A 21,883-nucleotide genomic window follows, 5' to 3' on the forward strand; every position below is an offset into this window, starting at 1 on the left:
TTAGTGCATGATCCTTTTAACATTTTAGTACCTTTTGAAGTAATAGCTCCACTTATATTATTAGTTCCACTATAATGTCTGCCACCAACACAATAAGAATTACTTTTGAACTTATTTAAAAGACTCAATTATAAATATAAAAAATAATGGAGGATAAAAAGTATAACCCTTTTGTTGTTATTAAATCTAAGCCTAAGGCTAAACCATTACCTAAGGCTAAAATTAATCCAAAGCCTAATACTGAACTTGAAGCTAAGGGATTGACTCTAGATAATAAAAGGAAACTGGATACTATTTATGCTAAAGGTTTTGTTAAGACTCGTAGAAAATAGTTTGATTATCATTGATTTAGTCATTGATTTAGTCATTGATTTAGTCATTGATTAAGTCATTAACTCTAATTATAATTATGATACAATATCAACCATCTTATTACCATCACTATTAACACTAATAACCTTTCTAGTTAACACTAAAGCATGACATATAACATCTGCAACTGCAGCACTGAATTTAAAATTAAGTTGTATCGGTTGTGGACCTGTATGATCTCTTTGATATCTAGTACCAAATACATATATTCTATAACTTCTTTTGAATGTTCTATGATTTATATATGGTTTTATATTATGTGGTAAACCATTGCAATCTTTATTAAAGCTAACAATCTCTTTAAAAGCCTCATTATAATTATTGGTACCATAATTAATATTCATTCTATCCTCGGGATAAAACTTACTACCAATCTTACAATAACATTCAGTAACATTCATTATATCAAATGTACTTGCATCATGAGTTTGTTCATTAACATTATTATTTTCAAAACCAACTATTATATATTGTGGTCTTTCCATACCACTTTCCATAGCTAGATCAAACAAGAAGTTAGTAGCATTGGATACATTCTTATAAAACGTCTTTCTTTCATAATAGCTAAAGTCTACTTTTTTCTTTTTACTTAAACCCTTTTGCACAATAATTCTATTGTCATTACTAGGATCAATACTGGGCACACACCATGATATATCTCTGGTATCTATATTAGCAGCATTAGCAATAATCTGCATCAGCACCAGCACTAACTCTAAATAGAGCTCTATCATTATTATTTTTTTAAATATTAGTTTAAATCCTAAACCATATATAATCTTTTCTAAATCACTTACAAAACCAAATAGATCACTCATCTTAATCATCATATACATATGACCTCGTTCTGCGGCAAAATGGTTACCTTTAAGTTGACTATCTCTATTGCCTTGATTTCCAACAAAACCACTATTATATTCATCAACAGTACTAGTTAATAACTTTTACATCAATAGATTAGGATGGCAATGATCTATATATTCAATAGTCCTACCACCACTAGTTTCAAGCTTAACTGAACTAAATAATGCAATCATACCACAATTAACCAATCTGATATTAGCATTAATAGCAAATACACCACCAGCATCATCGAATACAACAAATTCTATCACTAGATACGAATCAAGCAAATTTAAATGATTCTCTTCTCTATTGAGAATGATATTAATATTGGTATTAACCGTATTCATTGTTGCTAGATTATTAGGTTTATATTTTATAATCTTACTTTTGTGTATATCATTATTATAACTATAAGTTGTATCCAAATTAAAGTCCATGTTTATAAACCAAAAATTTAACTATAACTCTAACTATCAGGGAACCTGCTTGGGGAACCAAGGGCGGAGCCCCTTCGCAGATGTTTCACCATAAATAAAATCTAATATTTGAATATAAAAAATGACAGAAAACCTAATTCTATATGAACTACAAAAGACACATGAAACTCTAACTAAAACTAAAGAAGAGCATACACTTAACTTTAGAATGATAAAGCCAACAGAAAAGCTTAACTTTAATGAACTTTACAAAAATAAAATTTGGTTTAATTAGATTATCAGTTTATAATTCGGTGTTTAATGTGAATAGAGGGAATAATCAATTCTTATATAGTGATAACAAAGCAATTACACCAGGTGCATATGAATTAACTGAAATAGCAGAATTAATAAAAGAAGAAACTAATGGTAATGTTATAATAGAACCCGATAAGAATACAATGAAAAGTTTAATGGAAATAAAATAAGGTGCAGTTAACTTTGATGTAGAAAACGCAATAGCCTCATTACTAGGATTTAGTAAAGCAGTTTCTAAACAAGGTACATATTCATCTCAAAAGATTGTTGATATTATGGGTTTTAGTACTATTAACATCCATTGTAATGTGATATCTGGTGTTAAAGATAATGGTAATAACACAGACATACTATATAATTTTACTCTAACAGAACCACAGGCTATCTAATAAATATTATACCAACTAATATCTTGTATCAAAATGTAACTAAAGATAGAATAGAATAGAGTTTCATATCTGGGGATGTTTTACTTCCATGTTTTACTTTACATCTGGTGTAGAAACAAACTTAAACCTAAACTCAGACTAAACTACAAAACTCTCCGATCCCAATTAATTCTTAATTTACCATTAATATTTTTTTATTTTTAGTTCTATCAATGACAATATAATTAAAAGCCTCTTTCCATATCTTATTACGTATATTAGCAAAATCATTATAACAAAGTTCAACATTATTAAAGAAGTCTTGATTTACAGATATTCGGACTTGACCTCTTTGTTCAAATAAAATAAATGGATTACAATTATCTCTAACACTCTGTCTATCTATTGTGAATAAATTTTGATTAAGAAATATCATATTGCAAGTATTATGTCTACCTCTGCAAAAGTATTCATAAATAATTGGTTCTTTGGCTCTAACATCATCGAATATCAATAGTTTCTTTAGGTCTTTTGGTAGTTGATCGGGAGAGGGTAAATCTTTTATATCTTTGTTAAACTCGACATCTGCTTTATGATTTTTTCTCTCTACACCTTCTTATTGATCACCAGTAGGAGCAATGATGTAAAGCTTATCAAAGTATATTCTAGCCAGAATTAGTTTTTTTTAATAAGAATTTCTTGCCGCATTCACTAGGACCAGATATTATACATCTAAAGTTCTCTGGGAGTGTAGCTTCAGTAATTATATTATCATCAATTAGCCATGATTGTAGATCTTCATTTATATTAACATAGATTTTGTTACTAAGATCAACGAAGTTGCTACTACGTGGATCAGCATAACTGCTTCGCAGATCGGTGAAACCGCTTCGTTTAACACAGACGGAGTCTGTTCGCGGATATTCTTTGTTGTTAGGTTTAACCCTTTGATGTTTTTCATCAAATAGATATATTAAATTATCTTTACTATTATCATTAACATTATCATTATCATTATCATTAACATTATCATTATCATTATCATTATCTTTATCATTATCATTATCATTATCATTATCAATATCCTTAACATTAACGTTATCATTATCATTATCATTATCATTATCATCATCATTATCATTTTTATTAACATTATATTTATCATTAACATTACAACCTAAACAAAAACACTCATTATACATTCCTGGATATTTACATTGACTAACTAGAATAATCAAAGCATTGTTAATTTTAAATCCTCTATCAATAAGATATATCATATATAAGAAATAAGCCTCACAATAAGATTCATCTTATTGTTGTATTCTTTCATTAGAGCCTAGATCAACATATTCTTCCAAAAATGACGGTGGGCTCTCAACACCAAAACTATCAAAGTAACACACAGGACCACCTTCTCTTCTTATAAGTACAACCCAATGTGTACCATCAGTTGGATGTAGATTGACAATAATGTTGAAGTTAGGTTCACTTGTGTTATCTAAAGTCTGATCTCTCATTGTTATTTCAATTGAAGTTAGACTGATCTCTTTTCCTATATCTTTTATTCTGATCGGGAGAGGGTAAATCTTTTATATCTTTAAAAACTCGACATCTGCTTTACGATTTATTCTCTCTACACCTTCTTATTGATCACCAGTAGGAGCAATGATGTAAAGCTTATCAAAGTATATTCTAGCCAGAATTAGTTTTTTTTAATAAGAATTTCTTGCCGCATTCACTAGGACCAGATATTATAGATCTGAAGTTCTCTGGGAGTGTAGCTTCTTTAATTATATTATCATCATTTAGCCATGATTGTAGATCTTCATTTATACTAACAGAGATATTGTTACTAAGATCAACGAAGTTGGTACTACGTGGATCACCATAACTGCTTCGCAGATCGGTGAAACCGCTTCGTTTACCACAGACGGAGTCTGTTCGCAGATATTCTTTGTTGTTAGGTTTACCCCTTTGATGTTTTTCATCAAATAGATATATAAAATTATCATTAACATTATCATTAACATTATCATTATCATTATCATTAACATTATCATTATCATTATCATTATCTTTATCATTATCATTATCATTATCATTATCCTTAATATTAACATTATCATTATAACTATCATTATCTTTATCGTTATCATTATCATTATCATTATCATCATCATTATCATTATCATTATCATTATTATTAACATTATATTTATCATTAACATTACAACCTAAACAAAAACACTCATTATATATTCCTGGACATTTACATTGATTAACTAGAATAATCAAAGCGTTGTTAATTCTAAATCCTCTATCAATAAGATATATCATATATAAACAATAAGCCTCACAAAAAGATTCATCATATTGTTGTATTCTTTCGTTAGAGCCCAGATCAACATATTCTTATAAAAATAATGGTGGGGTCTCAACACCAAAACTATAAAAGTAAAACACAGGACCACCTTCTCTTCTTATAAGTAAAACCCAATGTGTACCATCAGTTGGATGTAAATTGACAATAATGTTGAAGTTAGGTTCACTTGTGTTATCTAAGGTCTAATCTCTCATTACTATTTCAATTGATGTTAGACTTATATCTTTTCCTATGTCTTTTATTCTGATGTCACTCATAGCATTTTTATCAATATTAAAATTTTTATTGAATTCCTCAAACGATAGGATAAGCATTTTTAATAGGTATAAAAATGGAGACAGGTAGCGCAGTTTTAATTTTTTTTTCTTAATTGGAATTTGTTATATAATATATGATTCAATACCAAGTAAATATGCAAAACTAGAAGAAAGCTTTGGTGGATTTATGAATAGGAGTCTAGTTAGATTTGAATATGAAAAGTCACCATTACATACCTTTGTTTATGGTGGAACTGGTACAGGCAAAACATATTTTATTAGACAATACTTAAAGCTATACTTAGATCCGCAAAGCGGTTACACCGATCAAAACCAAAACCAAAACCAAAACCAACAGCAAGACAAAAATATAATCATAGTATGTAAAGATGATAGAGATTGGATAGATCCTCAGACTGGTGAGTTTTATATTGGATTAAATACATGCGATAAAAATATGATCACATCAAAAAATGTCTAAATTCAAAGATAGTGTAATTGTTCTTAATGATATGGGTGATAAGTTAAATAAGGATATAGCTTATTATTTCACAGAAGGAAGACATTATAATATTCAAATGATTGTAATGTGTCATAAACCAGCTGAAATAATAAATACAGCAAGAATGAGTTGTGATACTATTTATTTAACAACTTATAATGGAGCTGATCTATTTTAATGAAATATATAATTTTAATGAAATATATAAATGTGAACATAACTTCAATAAAATAATAAGTGACTTAAACAGTAACTATTATAATTGTACAGACGGGATGTCATATGAACTTCGTTATGGTATAGTTAAATAAAATAGGAAAGAGAATAGTTTTATTATTATTGATAAGAATAGAACTATGATATATGACTCGAGAGTTGGTTTCCTTGATTTAAAAGCTCTTAGTTTAAAGGATAAATTAGAAAGTGGAGATAAAGATAAACATATAGCATATATGAAACCACTCATGATAAATGCTACAGATAGAAATACTATTAATCATGATAGTTATCAGTTCTATTTTAATAAACTTCTTGCATTAAAAGGTATGAAAATGCAGAATGATGTTTTAACACAAGAAAAAATTAAAGCAAATGGTTTGGATTAATATCAACTATTTCAGGAATTATAAGTCCGGAAGTTATGATATGAAATTATATTTATCCTGATACAACAGTAAAAACTGCTGGAGTTGTAGCGATGGGTGCAAGTAGTATGTTAAATAGAGCAAGTACATTAGGTAATTGTGGTTACGTAGAAGATCTGCAAAGCATGTTTGAGAACCATGAGCAAAGGTCGTTCGCAGATGATCTACGAAGTAGCTTTGCTAATACAATCCGCGAAGTAGTTACACCAATAGAAAAGCTAAAAGAAGAATATATAGATGAAGAGATGGGAACCTTAATTAGAAAGGGACAAAAATGTTTAAACAGACTATATGGAAATAATGAAGAATTTAGAGAAGATATTATAAATTTTGTTCGAGATAAAACGGAATTAGACCTCCATGTGATTTTTGATAGAAGATATAACACTAATACACTCAATACGTTAGGAAAAGAATATTTAGCTAAGTGTATCCTGTTTAAGATAATACTAAACATTTAATTGAAATCTTGGCTAAATTCGTGGATCAGTGAATGAACTTTGTTCGTGGTTTACCAGACTGCTTGGCAAATTTTGACCTATTATAAATGGCTATGAAATGTTTAGAGTGTAAACATAAATGTGGACTCCCTTTAATTTAGCTTTTCCTTATTCAATATATCATGAAGATAAAATTAGTAAATGTGCATGTGGTGATAAAACATTAAGTGGTATTTGTATGAAAACTGATTGTTCTTTTAAAGATGAATCTGGCTATAACTCTAGCTCTAGTATTAACTCTAGCAATAGTATTAACTCTAATTCTAGCATTAACTCGAACTATAACTCTAACTCTAACTCTAGCTCTAACTCTAACTCTAGCTCTAACTCTAGCTCTAGCTCTAGCATTAACTCTAATTCTAGCATTAACTCTAACTGTAACTCTAACTCTAACTCTAGCATTAATTCTAACTCTAACTCTAACTTTAACTCCAAAGTCTTAACTAGAAATTGTAACAAATGTAATTCTGTAAAACCACTAACTGATTCTGATGAGAGTAAGTATACTTGTAGAAATTGTACTTCAGCTAAAGTTAATTGTCTATATTGTCCTTCTGTAGTGAGATATGATGGGATAAAGGCTCATGTAAATAAACAACATGATGTAGAATAAACTAGAGGATTTAGTAGAAATTTAAATCCTCGAAGAGCTATTACCCAAACTGGGGAAAGTTGTTCGTGTAAATATTATAATTTTGTATCATTTCTTATTAATAATGGAATGAATATAGAAAAAGTAAAAGAAAATATACATTTATTGAAGAGTATACATAGTTTAAAATAAAAAATGTAGAAAAATAAAAAAAATAAAAATTTATTAAAAAATTTAGATAATTTTAAAATTTACTTAAAAAGAGGGAAATCACTCTTTAAGCGCGATAAATAGTGATTTTGTACTGGGGCATCACTCCTATAGGGGCGATTTTGCTCTTAAAGAGTGATTCGCTCTTAAAAGAGGGATTTCACTCTTATATTGAAATTTTATAAATTTTTTGTTTTTGGAAAAAAATTGATTTTTTAAAATGAAAAAAAAAAATGTAAAATTAGCTTTCTTTCTTATTTAGCAACCACTAATAGTACATTAAGTCGGACTATAATTCAAATAAGAATTAGTTAGACTATCACTCAAATATGTTGCAAATTATGCACAAAAAATTAACTGAAAGAAATTTGTGAGAAATGCTTAAATTAGCTTTAATTTTTCTCCACGAATCTGGTGAATATTCAAAGGGGGATATTCGAGTTTACTATTCCAGCATTTATGTCAATGACCATAACACTGGAGTCGTAGAACTTAAATTTGAAGATTTTTTTGGAAGATAACATTCATTACTAAATTTTGTTGCAATCTGAAATTTAAATCTCGTTATCTCGAAAAGTATCCGTCCGATTTAGTTCCTTCCTCTTGCATGTCTTATAAAATAGGTCTGTGGTAGTCACTGCCAAGTTTGCTCATTTTTGAACCCACTGTCTTGAAGCTATTTACATTTGAAAAATTCCCCCTTATATTGAGATTGGTTATAAAATTAAAAAGGTAGCCCCACTCCACCTCTTTGGCCTACAGACCTAATTCTCATACAGAGTGTGTATCCAACTAATAGTTATCCATTCACAAAGTTTGAATTTGATACCTTTTTTAGTTCTCGAGATATTGCTAAAAATCCGTATATTTTATGTCCAAGTTTTGCTATTTACTTCGTATGCCTTAATTATGCTTGTTTAATGAATGTTATTGTTCAAAATAGCTATATTTTGTGTAGCTAGGCGAACGGCATGGTGAATGGCCAAAAAGTGCCGTGGAGAATAAAGGTACCCACGTGGAGGATTATTCTAGAACATTCTTTGTGATGTAACCTGTTACGCGTTACTGACTAGCCAATCAGAATGAAGATTAGTTACTGGAGTTACAAGCTAGTGGTTGTTTCAATGCTTTATTTTTGTTACGAGCTACTGGTTGTTACAATCTACTGGTTGATACCATGCTACTGGTTGTTACAAGCTACTGGTTGTTACAAGCTACTGGCTGTTACAAGCATAGTTTACTTGATACTAAGTGAGACAGAAAATGATAGATTTTGAGTGAATATGTATCGGCGAATTTGCAAACGAGCTTATTATTATTTTCTAGAACTAATCCATTTCATAATTTAATGTTAGACTTAGAGTGAATATGTAGAAGTGGATAAAACATGGAAACCAACAAGCAGTAAAATTTGGCCCTATTCGACATGCACGATTAGCGTAAGGAGAAAGGGTCAACTTTTACTGATGGTTGGTTTCCTTGTTTTATCCACTACTCTTAGGTTTTTCCAATAAAAATTTATCTTTTCAGACCATACACAAACAATTTTTTTCCTAATTTGATATAGCTTGAGTAGATCGTCCGTGGAAGAGGCGATGAGAACGAGTGATAGCAAAACTAAATTCAAAAGGATGAACGAACAATACATATGAAGCAAGAACTTCTCTGAGGTTTAAAAAAATGCAAGACGACTCGTAAGAGTCTGTATGTTGCTCAAAAATTCCATTAAGAAACTAATCCTGCTAGTGAACATGGACAATCAACAGACAATAGGGTACAGAGGGTAGAAAATCAATCGATTTCTGACAAACAAATACTTATTCGATACATCAAAAGTAACCCCAGTTCGTGAGTTTACATGTTCTGACATAACTCATTTTAATAATTTGCTCGAGGCAATAGTTTCAACAAGATATCAAAAAATTAAAGGTCATTAAATTTAACCGATAGCAGAAAGTTTACTGTTACCAGCCAACTCAAGGTTAAACAATTCAGTGATTTTTGTTGTAAAAGCGGCAAAATTTTCTTAACGCTTTCAGCACATTCTACCCAAATATTACATTTTTTCATTTAAAATTTGCTTCGATAGAAATTTGTGCTATTTTAGGGGTGAAATTTGGGCCGTTTGCTGTTTTTAGCGGTGATTTTTCTTTTCACCGCTCTCAACGCATTCACCGTTCTTCTTATATCTTTTTTGCAGTATTTTTTGCGGTGAAGATGTTTGGCGAATTTAGCGATGAATATTTGAATCATTTGCGGTTCTCAGCGGTGAATTCTTTTCCCCATCGCATTCAACGCTAAAAATAGCATTTTGTACATCTTTTCACCGTGTTCACCGCAAATCTTTTATTTCTTAAAGGATTTTTAGCGTTGAAATCTCGACCATGTTTTCAACGGTTTTCACAGACGAAATTATGAGAAACGTGATGATTTAAAATTCTGCTCCACAATTGCTACAAATGTGTTGAAAAGAATTTTCGGATCTATTCTGCTTTGACCCCCCCCCCCCCCCTCACCCCCTTCCCAGCTTAGTGAGCATAAATCTTTTATGACCCCGAGGCGCACGTGCTATTTTCTTACATATTAACGTGCTATATAACAACATATAATTTGTAACTGGGGTCATAAAAAGCACGGGGGGGGGGGAACAGAATAGATCAGAATTTTCTCCACTTAGTTGTCCAAGAATATCAGATCTCTCTACAAGAGGGATCAGAAAAGACGTCTAGAAAATTATTTTCATCAAAAATTTTTTCCGCAGTTTGTAGCGTTTAATCAGAATTGTTGCTTCTATTCCCATCCTTTTTTTCACCTGTTCGCTGCACAAAGTTTTTGGCAAAATACAGGGAGGCGATTACTACGTATGAGACTATATACGAACCAAATTATTGTTCACATATGTGGCCCACAGAAAGTCGCCGACAGTCAACAGGGGAATAAGAAGTGTAAAAATTGTTACAATTATGTAAAACTTGACCCTAAATTGGGTTTCCAAGTATGTTTGTGAAAAAGCTGGCATTGCAACAATTATGTAGCGCTCAATAGTCAAGCCCAGAATAGTAAACGGAGTGGAATACAGGAACGATTTTAACAGTAGCGTAAGAGGGTAGTACAAAGCGTCATAACAGGCCAACAGTTGTTGATGAGGACCGTTTTGACTCAAAGCAGGGCAGTCCACAAACTCAGGCAGAAATCTTTAACGAAAAACTTAGTTTTCGTACCATGATCAATTGAGAAATCACCGCATGGCTGTGATTTTGTTCTTTGATAGAAAATGAAAGCCCTGTTTATTAAATTTATTTTTTGCCACTTGTCTCAGCAAGTGACAAGTCTCAGCAAAAATTCGAGAGCTTTTGAGTTCGGAGCACTCCTCTCGAACTTCGCTTTTGTTTTGTTCAAACAGAATCTAACGATGCACCCCTATTGCAGTATTAGTCTTATAAAAATACCCAAATTGCTTAGTAGGTGGTCAAAATTGACCAAAATTACGCAGTCGAGCTTTCTTATTTCAATTCCAGCAAAAGGGTTCATGAGTCGAGCGAATATCTTTATAAAGGACTTCTTTGGCCATGTGTGGTCTTTTCATAGGCCTTTTTTGGTCGAGCGTAGTCTTTAATGAGCCGGGCAAAAGCCTTTCCTTTAGTCTGCTTTTTTGCAAATGTGGACAATGTTTATTTGTTTTGTTTTGGTGGTGCTTATTTTGAAACAGCAACGTAGCAAGAATAAACAGCATTGCACCAATGCAGTCCTACTTGAAACAGAGTTGAGAAACAGTCAAAAATTATTAACTCTTAAGATAACGCAGTTATCGCAGCTGGACTTTATTTCTGGACAAATACGTTGCTTAACTTTCTTGGCGTTAGCCATGCTGAAAATGTGGCAATATTCTGTTGTTTCATATATTTTCATAGACTTTTTGTGTCGAGTATGGCCTTTCATGGGCCCAGTTCTTCAAATTGCACTAGATGAAGTTAGTAAAATATGGGTTGATTTCAACAGAATGGCAATTGATGAAATGAGCAAAAAAACAATGATAGAACCAAACCAAATGCAGAATAAAAACAGAGGATCGCGACCCATGATATGACATTAACTCGACCCAATTTTTGTTTTTCCTTATTTTGAGGAAAAAAGACATAAGAAAAGGTTCTGATTTTAATATGCTCGACGCAGTTCTTACTCCTCCACCATTCCGGTCAAGTGAAACTCCAGATTAACGTTTTGTGCCGACCAAAAGTCAAAAGTGACAAACTTTTGGTCAAGCAAAAGTCTAAGCGGTTAATTAATTTAAGCAACTTTATTTTCAATGCTTTTTTTTGGTTCAGAGTGCTCTATTCACATCCATTTTTGGTCAAGCAGAGTCTTTTCTATGTCAAGGTCTAGACTAGGGACCAGTTTCTGCTTCAATGTGCTTCAAAGAAGAACTGCCATTACAGTGCAGAGGTATACCCAAATCGCCACGGGCAGATATGCCCGGTGTGTGTATCTCGTGTTCGTTTTTACTATGTTAATACATTGACAGTGGTACAATATTGCGGAAAATGGCCACTTTAGCAGAAACCGGCAAAATGGAAGGGAATATCGTATCCCGTGTTCGCAAAAGTGTCCTAATTTTAGCCGCGAAATACAAGTACAAACTTAATAACCTATTTTTCGCGCAAGTTTTCACGCATCCGCTCAATTTGAATATCGATTTTTCGCACGCAATGTAGCTCGATTTCGCAGATAATCCGCAATTAAGCCTAACTTAATCACTACTTATTTAATTAAGCCTAACTTATTACTACTAGTAGTTCTTTATTACTACTTTATTACTACTTATAGTACTTTATTACTACTTATTTCTACTTATTAGTACTATTTATTACTACTTATTAAAATTGGCCAATCCCACATTGATATACAAAATCTTTGATGTGCGAGGGATTTTTCGGAAAAAAATCAGTTTTTGTGGTAGCATGTATTTAAAGCTTTGAAGGCTTCAATTAAATCTTTATTAAAGTGCTTATTGCATGCTCAAAATGCGCGCAAATAATAGATATCTAAATTGAGCGGAAACGTGCTACAAGATTTGTTACCTAATTTTAGCACCGAATGTTCTTTTATTTCGCAAAATTGGCGGAACCCCTTTTGCGAAAAGTAAGATACAAAAGATGTCACCTAATTTCGTTCGTTGTAAGTAACTAATTTTCGAGCCAATTTTACTATGGCGGAAATTTTGGGGTATGCAGCTGCGTCGTAATGGCTCACCTGTTCGCTCAGCGAGGATAACATTCACCTATATTCCATGGTATTCTAAATTTTTTGCGATGCAACTGTGTCTTAATATTGACAACTTTAAAGCATAAAACCTTTGTATCCAATTCTCCATTCTCGTTATTCTGTTAATTCAGCATTTTTTAAATCATTTTTTCATCATTTGATGGATTCAATGGTTGACGCAAGTGGAAACCCAGGCTCTTCACGTCTTGTGAGTAAAAAGTACACAGATGACGAGGTAAATACAATAGTTTTCGAGTTGAAAAAGTTAAAAATTTTTCTCAAAAGCAGTCGGAAGAAATAACAAAATTTTTGTAACTTTAAGAAGGTAACAAAAAATTTGAACGACTGACTACGCGCTCAAGACCGCTATACCAGAAGGGAATCAATTTTTATCGTAAACCCCCTATTCGATGCGGGAAAATATAGCGATGTGAATGCAGAAGCAATGAAATTTTCTGAGAGTTTTTTTTTGAAAATTCAAGGTCCCTTTGAGAACATAAAGGCTTGTCATATACTGCCCAAAACTGGAAACGCGATGCAATTGCCGTCGGTAATCAGTTCATTCTTATGTTTTGATGACAAAAACAACATCTATTCAAAAAGCTGTCACCTCAAAAAGCAAAACAATCCCATCACTAGAAAGAAAATCTATATCAACGAACCCCTCCCTGAGATTGAAGCCATTATAGCCAACTAAGCTAAAAAATATGACATGATTATGTCAACACACAACTGTGTAGTGACAGTGCTGGTTGAGAAAGGCATAAACAAACTAAAGTTTTTGAGAGTCAACGAGCTGGAGGATCTTGACAGAATAAAAGTGGTTTAATGAAAACAAAACTGCAACAACGAAACGCCGGACAGGCGATCAGAGGAAAACATAACATCTCCGCCTAATAAAAAAAACAATTTGTCGATAACAATCACTGAAAAATCAAGCAAGGAAAAACAAGTTTGAGATCAGAATCAATTCTTTGTGTTTGCTTTGACTGCTGATGATTTAATTTATAATACTTATCGTCACAAGGACGGAAAAGATGTTCAATGTAGCCATTAGGGAGGTGTGTTTTTTTCTACTCTAAACAATACGAAAGCCAAAAACTGTTTCTTTTTCAATTTTTTTCTATTTTCGCTTTTTTCAGGCTGAGTGATTCTGTGTTTGCGATTTCCGCGGGCCGTTCTTTGCCTAGCCGCGAAATACGCGACTGACATAGGCAATGAATGTGAGAAATAACTCGGCTATTGCAGTGTCTATTTGCGATATCCGCGAATAAACACTTGCTTTTTTTCCAAGGGCAAATTTTAAATTTATTAAAAGAATAGAAGAAAGGGGGAGGGGAAAAAGTATAAAAAAGTTAAAATGGGACCTATCAGCAACCTGCAGACATGTTCTTACGCAAGACTACAGCAAACCAAAATCAAGGCCAGTTGCAGTAGTTAATTTTCTTGTTTCTTTTTTACATTTTCCAATCTTAGACAGATAGATGATTTTAAATAAGCAAACTATTTTTCTGCAGAACATTTTCCTTCAGAAAAATTTTGATCTGCTGAATTTTCATTTAGAAATTTTTAAATTTAAACCTATAGCCCTTTGTCTGACAGAAACTTGGCTTGAGCACCACGACGAAACGTCTCAATTCTCACTGAAAGAATATCGAATTATGCAGTTTCGAGATAATTAAAAGAGAGAATGGTGTAGGAATTTTTGTAATGAATGACTGGGATTTTGTTGAAGTGAAAAGATGCAGGCTCTTACAAAAAAGATCGAAACAGACCAGCAGCATTATCTGATCATTACTTGTATAAATATTGCACCTAGAGAACAAAACCTAGTGAATTTTCAAAGGCTAGAAAATTACTTAGATTCCTTACTAATTGATCCTGAAGATATACATATACTATGCGGAGACTTCAATAATAACTTTTTGGTTGATAGTGCAAACTTCCGGAAAAAAGTCACATTGCTGGCAGGAAAAAACTTCTCTATAGTTGAAAACATTGAACCAACACGCGAAACCTCGAACGCGAAACCTGCTTTTCATTATCTACTGAAACGACGTTCCATCTCTTCGAAAAGAAAGCCAGAATATACTTTATGCTGATGATACAGTTGTTCCTAATAAAAGTAGTATTGAGACTGTAGGGAAAAATCACGACGCCGCTCTAGCCGCAGTTGGGAGCTGATTTCATAAAAACAAATTGACATTAAACACAACAAAAACAAAACATATGGTGTTTGGAAAATGACGCAATCTAAATCAGCACAAAACGACAATTGATCGAGGAGAAATTGAACAAACCAGCTCTTTAGGTATCTAGTATTAATGTGGGATGGCCAGTTGAAACTCAAAGATTATTTTAAATACGTCACAGAGAAGCTTTTAAAATTTTCTCCCCTTTCTAGCTGATTACGCCTAATTTTTACGAGAACAAAATTTCTAAGAGCTTTTAAAATTTATGTCAAACCAATAGTAAAATACGGATTTTTGGTCAACGGAACTACTAATGATTTTTTTAAAAAGCAATCAACAAGTTAATTGAAAGAATTTGAAAATTAATTCTCTGGAAAGGTAATTACGAGTCAATCAAGCAAATACGGGTCCACAATTTGATAAGCTACGCCTCAGAGTTATATGCTCTTGAATTATTCAAATTACTAGTAAAACTAATTAAAAAGAAACCGCTGATTGAATTTTTTTCAACCACAATAGCGGACTCGGACCTGAATGAGATCATGAAAAAGAGAAATCGTGGACAGCATGTAAAAATTAGCAGACAAAAATTCGACAGTAATTCATTGAAATGTAGAGTTCTTGGGATGCTAAAAATGTCATTGAATTAAAAAAATTCTTTTATTGAGAATGTTAGAACAATAAAAGGGGTAGACAGAAAAGAATTTTGTCAAACATTTTTGAATCTTTATAAAATAGGTAACCAGGACTTGCTAGACAGACCTTTTCATGCTCATTAGAGCTTTGTTTTTGGCTGCTACAAAAACAGTTTCTACAATAATTAACCTCTACTAGAAAGGATAACTTTTCCTTGTTAAACAATTTTTCTCATTATTTCAACTAAAATTGCACAACTCTTTCGTGAGGTGCCTGAAAACAAACCAGATATGTTTAATGGCGACCTTGTAGTGTCGCAAATTGTAATCGATTGTATTTGTACAATGTATGTTTTTTTCTTGATTCTGTTTTTTGATAACGGCACTACAAACAATTTATTTTTATTAAGTGTTTTCAAATTGCAATCAGTTTGAAGATACGAAGATACGAAGCTTCAGTTATATTGATTCTCTGTTTTGAAAAACTTACAGAACGGTACAAAAAGCATTGTGATTGTACTAAAAACGATCAAATCTTTTTTGTTCGGCTAACCGGTTTGATCGTGGTTAAAAAGTTCTCAGTAAAAGCACTTGACCATGCATCACTTTTAGTCAGTGAAATAACACCTAGGTCAACGAAATAATGGATCTTTTCCGTTTGTGCCCCCAATACGTTATTGTTCCGACCCCACTTGTGGGGGGGAGGAACTATATACTCAAATGGGTTTTTTTTTGTTCCGTGAATTTTGGCCGATCGATATATTCATCGTAGAGAAGAGTGAGTGGTATCATTGAAAAGCTCGTCTCGCGTAGAATTCAGAATTAAAAAGATTTTTTCGAATTTCGTGTTTGGAATTATCGAGGTTTAAAGTTTTGCGTGAACACGTGAAGTTTGGCATGATTTTGTTCACTTTTCGTTCAAATTAAGCTATTTTCTATTAAAAAAATATCAATTCAAAATTACATTTTCTGCTATAAATGGAACATTCTTGTGATTCTAACAGACGAAAGGCCATAAAAGGGGTAGTTTTCGTCTCACTTAAGGGGTGATGTTTACTATAGAAAATCCTCGATTTTCATTTGAGAGCTGGATTTTTTAAAAACCTTTTCATGTTTTTTTTATTATTTTTTTTTCAAGTCACTTGGAGACTAGTCACATTTATTATCCAGGTTGTGTTCCTGACAAACCTCATCTACCGTCAAGTATTGCCCAATAAACAAATAATTAGTTTTTAAGGAATCGGGCAATTTTTATGGCTCCAATTCTGAGTTTTATTAATTTTTTTTTTAATTTTGATTCTTTTTTTTGAGATTTTAATGAGATTTTGTAGCCCTTTGACATAGATTCGTTGACTAGAATTGCAATACGCTTCCTAAAAAGCATTAAGCGAACCTATTTAGTAATTTGAGGGGACAGCTAATGGCTGTTAAGACTTGAAAAAAAATTTTCGAAAGAAAATTTTTTAACAAAATTTTTATTTTCTATTTGAAAGTTTACTAATTTTTCGGGGTCCTATGGCATAGACTCGATGACTAGAAAAACAATAGGCTTATTAAGGAACAGTAAACGAACTACGTAGTAGCTTGAGAGGACAGCTAATGACTGTTAAGACTTTAAAAATAGTTTTTCGGAGGAAAACTTTTTAATGAAATTTCGATTTACTTTTTGAATTTTTTATGAATTTTCGGAGTCTTTTCGCATTATTAGGGTTCAAAATAAGCCACAATGTAACATAATAAAACCCTGAAAGATATAGATTATCGTTTTAACGGCCTCGACACTTTCTTGAAGAAAGTAATTGAATTTTTTAATTTTGTCTTTAACTGTCATTTTTACCTTGTCATTTTGGTCGTATGAAATTTCCTTTATAGTGATAGGTTTTTTGGTTTTCATGGAAGAATAGTTGAGCCGATATTCTGATTTTATCAGATAGCTGATGGCTTTCCTGACTTTGAAAAGAATCGTTTTCCAAAACTAAAAAAAAATTTACCTTCGCAATTTTCTTTTTATTTTTCTTTTTGTTACCTAATCTCGTTAGTTAGTTACAGCTCAAATATGACATTGTGGATGTCAGGGGAAGGTGTCAAAAGGAATTAGTGTCCTCAAATTTTTTTAAAAAAAGAATTCGTTATGATCTTACTGGCTTCGACACCGGTTTTTCACAAAAAAAAATAAATTAATTTGACTTTTTTGACGTTCTTTTTGTAAACGTTAGACATATTCTGGATAACTGCAGGTCTCAAGAGGTTCCTATGGATGAATAAACGACCCTATTTGAACATATCATTATGTAATTAAAGTCTTTTTTGACTTCTGATGTAATTTTATTTCGAAAAAAATTAAAAGTATTACATACTTTTGCCCTTCTTTCTTTTTTGTCTACTTGTTACCTAGTCTCACTAATGAATGACCACATACTACATTTTTGGTATATGAGGAAAGCGCAATCAAATATATTTTGAGGGCCAAAATATGGCTTGAATATTTTGACAGCGTTTTCCGGCAAGTTTCAATTAATTTTTTGTTTGTTGTTTTTTTGTTCTTTTTAGCCGCTTAAAAAATGAATAAGGTCAGGTCCCGATGCCCTTCTATAGAAGCATTGGTTATCGCACGCCTTTAGGATATTTTACTTGATTTTTAACGGTTTTCATTACTTTAAAGTTAATAATTTAAAAAAAGAAAGCGAATTTTTTAACTTTACTGTTTTTGTTCTCTTTTGTCTAATTGTTACCAAACCTTTTTATGGACTGGTCCCATATCTTTTCTGGTGATTTTTAGGTTTATTTGTTGAGTCTTAGTTTTATCTGACGGTGTGTTGAATTTGTTATTAAGCTTGGTTTTTTAAAACGGACGTAAAATTTTTGATGTAATTAATGTTTGTTGTTGCTGTTGTTGTTTGATTTTGCTCTTCGTCTTGACTCGCTTTCTTAATATTGGCATATCACAGCAATCTAATGCATCAATTTTTACCCCACTGATTTGTTTGCTTTGGAGGCTATCTTATCGTTCATACATAATTTTTTTGAAAAATACTTGGGTTTTTTTTAGTTTTTTGGGATTCCAAAAGATAATTTTTGGGTTTTTCTATCTGTTCCTCATTTGGTAGACAATTATGCCAAAATTGTGGATGGGCGGGGTCGGAACCTTATGTGCCATCGCACATTACCGAGCCGCCCTGTTCTACGTAGTAAATCACTATGTAAAAATATAGAACGTCTGGGGGTTGCAAATAATATGTCTCAGCTAAGGGGCGGGGGCACAAACGGAAAAGATCCGAAATAAATTATGACACTTAGAACACATGCTACGAACAAAAAAATCAAATCTACTTCCAAAATATTTTAGAAGTTATGCGTCCCGTTACATTATTTATTACTAAAAACTCGGGTCTTTCCCATTATAGCCCCCGCCCAGCTTAGTGGTCAGATAACCTATAGCCCCCCCCCCAATAATTGTACCATTATGGGGGGCTATAATTTCATGGGGGGCTATAATGGGAAAGACCCGTCCATTCTTTGAAAAAATTTTGCACCAATACTCAGTATGTTGTTGATCTGATTGAAAGATGTTACTAGTACAAAAAAGGTGACAAAATTACGATTTGCATGAATTCTTAGTAGCCATACATGGATCTTGCACAAACTTGGAAGGAGGCAACGTTTTTGAAAAACTAACAAAAAATTTGAGGAGCAGCAATTTAAGCAATATTTTTCACACCATTGTTGTAATCAAGTCACAATGAGGTTTATGATTTGAATGATTTACTATTACTCGTTCTAGGATCATGGAAAAGTTAGAAAAATCTGGTAGAAACAGTCATCTATACCATTTTTGGAGCCCTCTACCAACCATCAATTTAATCTGACAACAATCTCAATCGAAGTTAGTGAAGGTTACATTAAACGTCTACAACTAAATATATACAAAACATTTAACAACGAATTCAACCCTCCATCAATTCATCTATTTTTATTGATTTGAAACCATTTAGTTGAAAACTACTGCTTTCGTGAATTAAAGAGAAGGTAAGATTAAAAAACTACAACTACTGAACGAAACGAGCGATCAATTCGGTTGAGAATAATTTCTTCGTGGTACTAATTTTGCGTTTTCATGTAGTTTTGTTTTTCGGATTAATTTCTATTGTTTTGCAATTTTTGAAAAAAATTGCAGCTGGATTAATTATAGCTCTCTAGAGAATGTTGCTCATAGTTTTTTTGAAAACAGGAAAAATCAAAAGAATGTTCGAAACCTAAAGGCTACAAGAGCGCTTCAATTTCTTCCTTGTACAAGACCGGGTCATTTATATGTCCACGACTCATCTAATACCGCTTCTCTTTTCATTTGTCTCACTCTGTTTTCTTGTTTGTTCACTCTTCGCTTGCTTTCCAGGCACCTCAGAGAGCTCTGTTTTGTGAAAGTTTTCGAAATGGCTTACAAGTATGTGCTTTTCGACAACATAGTTTCCAAAATCATTGTAAGAACAAGGAATCCTCTCTGAGGATTTCCTTGGATCCTGAGAGTTGTCCCATGAGACCGTGCTCTGAAGGATGCAAAGAGAAGAGGCAAAAAATAGCTCATTAGAAAAGTTTTCAACAAAAGCAAACTTAATTTTTGTCCAGGAGGAAAAATACAGCTGAAATATTGGAGACAAAGATATCACGAGGTAGTTAATTTAGATAACTTCTGCAAACCACAACAACTCAACAAGATCAGAGACAGAATGAGGTTCAAGAATCAACCATCGCTACCGCTTCAGATTTCAAACCGAGCACATTTACAATCAAAGCAAGCACATAAACAAACACAGTGAACATCTGTTATTGAATCTGGTGTTGGCGTACATTATTTCAGCTTCAGATATTCTTTAAATAAAAGAAGGTTACAACAGGGTAAATTTTTACGAAACATCGATGAATGCCACAAACTATCTTGAATTTTACCAAAAAGCTAATAGATTGTAGTTCAGAGCATAAAACCTCGCTCGTTGACTGTTAGCGAAGGAATAGCTTCTTTGTCGACTAGTCTTAATGTGATTTGGAAAAGGTTTTCAAATTTTCTTTGTTTCGCAATGTTGTGAAAAACTAAAGTTGACCGACCTGTTAGGGAACTTGAATCTGCTGTTATTTTTCAATTTACAACACTTATCTCTTCTTTTTGTGAACTATTGCTCTAAGTTATTTTGATAAATGTTTATTAGACATTGATTTCTTATAAAGAATTTAGAGAAGAGACGTCTAGAGCGTGATCGGGTTAACTTACAGCAGTCTCTTCCAAACAAATAGACAATATATGTGCCTATAAAATTAAACTCAAATGCAGGGTGAATTTTTCTAAGAGTTCCACTTTTGTTTTTCACAAAATTCTAAAACAAAAATATCCTAAAAATCAATTGGCGGGAATTTCATGCTCTGAACAGCAATCTATTAGCTCTTGGTGTTCATCAATAGCTATATGGAGCTCTGTTCACTTCTTTCAAATTTGTCTCGCAGTTTATAGAACTTTAGAGTTTAACGGAAAGAAATTTATGGATTTCATCGTCCATTCGCAAAATCATTAAGCCGTTGTATTCTTGTTTCACTGAAAAAGGTCAAAAAATGAAATAACGTATTTTTATTGAACAAATGACACATGTCGCACAACACCAGATTAGATAACAAGTTTTCAACAGTATGTTTTTGAATTCAACCTGTTATTTGCCTGGTTTGAATTCCGAAGTGGTAGCAATGATTCTCAAAAAAGTTCGATACTTTTTTCATAGGATTCTGATTGAGAGTTTTTGGTCTATTTCGTAGTGTCTTTGTTCCTGGCATTTACTTTTCACTTTTGTCATGCTTTCATGTTTCCTGCACAGAAATTATCTTTTTGCGTGAAAGTTTTCGAATGAACCATTCTGTGTTGACTAGTTCTCTTTGCCTCCGGGTGTGCACTGTCTCATAGGACCACTTTCAGGATTTTAGCAATCCCTAGCAAATACTTATTTGATCGTGCTGCAATTTTGTGAAAATTTTGCACATATCCTAAAGCCATTTCCAAAAGTCACTCAATTCGCCGCCCTCTGAGATGCATGAAAAACAAGCAAAAGGTGACCAACAAGAAGAAAAAACGTGATAAAAGAAAAAAAAGCAAAGAGAAGCTTTGTTATCTGCAGTTATATACGGACATATAACTCAATCGTTTGTCAATCACCTGTAAGGTAATGATATTTACGCACCCACCTAACCACTCCACTTTCAAAACTTTGATTTTGCGAAAAATAACTTTCAATTGGTTGAACTGCTGCTTGCTTACGTTCATTAGTTGACAATTTTTTTGAAAATATTATCCACTGTTTGAAACTAAAAAAGCAGCAAATATAAATTTTTTTCAAAAAATGAGCTTT

This window comes from Convolutriloba macropyga, chromosome 5 (genome assembly GCF_964194025.1).
Source record: "Convolutriloba macropyga chromosome 5, txConMacr16.3, whole genome shotgun sequence".
Lineage (NCBI taxonomy): Eukaryota > Metazoa > Xenacoelomorpha > Acoela > Convolutidae > Convolutriloba > Convolutriloba macropyga.